Below are 3,449 nucleotides of genomic sequence, written 5' to 3'. Positions count from 1 at the left end.
ACTGAACTAATATATAGGTCTCGCGAGTGTTTTTCAGCTATTAATATTTTATTAATCTAAATATTCGCGCGACTCCCCCTCTAAATTCGAGGAAAAATGGCGGACCAATCAACATGCTCCATTTTCACCGTTGCTCCTCCTTATCCGGTGCAAATAATACAAATAATACAAGCCCCGGAATCGACTTTTCGCCTAAGATGCTTTGTTGATAAAGCTTTAGTTGTCATTCGATCTTCGTAATAAAAATATATACAGTAGCTGCCAAAAATATATCAACTTTTGATTTTTTGAGTATAACTTTTTTCAAAGTTATCCGATTGGTCCAAGACGCTTACTGATTCACACTAGAAAGTAGGGATTCGGTTGCATACGTATAGTTTGATTGGTATATACTATAGCTTTTGGGAACTATAAATTTTAGGAACAATGTTTGTTTTTATCTGATTTCAACAAAAATCAGCATCGGACTTTAAAGCAACATAAGACATACACTTATATTATCTTCCAAACATACTATTGCAACTTTTATAGTCCATACATGATTCGTTGTAGCTCAAACAATAAATGTAATAACTATTTATTTTTATTTTTTAGTCATCAACAATTTATCTAATTGTTTAAATGAGACTATAAGATCTCAAACGAGAAAGAAAAAAGAAAAGTCCTCTAGGGCGATTTTTGTGGAAAACACGCCTTAGAAACCATATTGATAACGTAGACAACTTAATACAAGAGTACTCCAATGTTTAACGACGGGCACGACCTGGGGACGCGGATTCTCGTTATCCGATCGAACTCAAACTTGATAGGAATTATTTCTTTGTTATATGGAAATTTTTTGGAGAATGCAGCAGAAAAAATTCGAAAAAAAACTTTTGACCAAGAGTAAATAAGGACCACCTTAGTGGTACAACGCCTCGAACTCCTCAGCTCGGCGTTGGGTATTTACCATAATTCGAGTTCGAGTTAGTACGAGTTAGTTTCACTAGAGTCAAAAGATAGTCACAAGTATCTAGTATCTTCTTTATTCATGACAATTCAATGCTGTCCGATAAATCGAGTAGAGTAGAATCATAGATATAATATATCTAGACTGAGCGTTGAGGAGTGGGGGTAAGATGCACGTAGAAAAGGATGCATTGCGTTTTGTGACCCTGCGTTCTCTCTGATTCGCGTATCTCTGTAACATAACCTTTCTTACACATACGCGAATGAGAGAGAACGCAGGGTTTCAAAACGCAATGCATCTTTTTCTACGAGCTCTTACTTCCACTCCTTAAATAAAGGTAAACGCTCGGTCTAGATATATTATATCTATAAGTAGAATAGAGTAGAGTTAGGGGAGCGTAGCGAATAATATATGTATAAGAATTAACAATATCAGGTAATATAATTTCGTAAAATATATAACAATAATATTACAAAACAATGAGTTAGTACAAATTTAGTTATAGAAAAATTAGAAGCACTAAATTAAATTATGAAAAAGTATCATGTATTTGTGAAATATCAAAAAATAGAAACCTATTATTTTAACCTATTATTAACCAAGGTATTTTGTTTAGATTGTGTTGCCAATTTTCTAACATGTTAGAACATTTTTCTATAATGCTTTTATTAGCTTCTAACTTTTCTATAATATAATAATTCATTGTTTTGTAATATTATTATTGCATATTTTACGAAACTATATTACCTAATATTGTTAATTCTTATACATATACTATTCGCTACACTCCCCTAACTCTATTCTACTCTACTCGATTTATCGGACAGCGTTGAGTTGTCATGAATAATAAAGATACTAGATGATTGTGCCTATTATATCTTTCGGCCCTAGTAAAACTAAAGCCTATAGCACACGGTGCGTGTTTTTGTGTTAAATTAACTGTGCGAGCAAACATACTAGCTACAAAGCTAGAAATTTTGTGCGCTGCGTGATACCATGCGTGTTAGTTTGCTAGTTTTCGATGATAGAACATGTGCTATTTTTGCTGAGTGTTTTGATGCTAGCTGAGTAAAAGTGCAACATGTAATGTATGATAGTAGATAGTTAAATATACTAGGTGCGCAACTAAGTTTCCGGGTTTTACACATGGATAACGCTAACAACACATGTAGTGACATACATGTCTAAAATTGTGTTTCTTTTATAGCTTAGACATCTGTCAACAATAACCAGTCATAATACCAACACATATCGCAACGCAAAAATATTTTTTCTAACAATGAAGATGTCGAGTTTTGTGCCAAAGAAACAGCATTTGCGGGAAGCTTTGCTTTTCTGCTTTAACTTGAAAAAAAATGCAGCTAAAGCACGTCGTTTGCTTGAGGAGACCTGAATGCGGCGAACATGCACCATCGAAAACTACCTGTGAAGATTGGTTTAAACGCTTCAGAAGTGGCGATTTCGACACTAAGGACAAGGAGCGTTCCGGAAGACCAAAAACAATTGAGGACGCCGATCTGCAAGCGTTATTGGATGAAGATGATACGCAAACACAAGATTAACTTGCGGAGGCATTAAACATGACTCGCCAAGGTATTTCCAAACGTTTACATGCCATGGGAAAAATTCAAAAGGAAAGAAAATGGGTGCTGCATGAGTTGACTGAGAGACAGATGGAAAATCGAAGAGCCACTTTCGAAATTTTGCTTTTGCGGCATGAAAGAAAGAGCCTCCTGTATCGAATTGTTACTGGCGATGAGAAGTGGATATATTTCGAGAATCCCAAACGCAAAAAATCGTGGCTTTCACCTGGCGAAGCATCAACATCGACGGCACGGCCAAATCGCTTCGGAAAGAAGACAATGCTCTGCGTTTGGTGGGACCAGAAAGGAATCATGTACTAGGAGCTGCTGAAACCGGGCGAAACTGTCAATGGGCATCGCTACCGACAACAACTGATCAATTTGAACCATGCATTGCTCGAAAAACGGCCAGAATGGGATACGAGACACGAACGAGTAATATTGCAGCACGACAACGCTTCGTGTCATTGCACTTCCATCGTCCAGGACAACAAAACGCTGAAATGGGATCTGCTACCGCACCCGCCGTATTCACCAGACCTGGCCTCTTCCGATTATCACTTGTTCCGGTCGATGGCGCATGGCTTGGCTGAGCTATACTTGGCCAATTTCGAAGAAGTGCAAAATTGGTTGGATGAATGGTTTCGGTCCGAAGATGCGTCGTTTTATCGTCGCGGTATTCATGTATTGCCAGAGAGATGATAAAAATGTGTAGCTAGCGAGGGACGATACTTTGAATAAGCCATTTTTGTATTTCTCTTGAAATTTTATATTTTTTATTGATGAAAAAACCCGGAAACTTACAAGGAGATGACGCCAATTAGGAAATCGCTTTTCCAACGAGTCATAGTGCGTTCGATAGCTTACATGTAGCTAATAAAAACCCTAAAGGCGTTTGTGCCAATGGGCCTTCGTTT

The sequence above is a fragment of the Odontomachus brunneus genome, unplaced genomic scaffold, assembly GCF_010583005.1.
Source record: "Odontomachus brunneus isolate Ranch 3 - 2012 unplaced genomic scaffold, Obru_v1 Obru_scaffold_219, whole genome shotgun sequence".
NCBI lineage: Eukaryota > Metazoa > Arthropoda > Insecta > Hymenoptera > Formicidae > Odontomachus > Odontomachus brunneus.
This window is presented reverse-complemented; position numbering follows the sequence as displayed.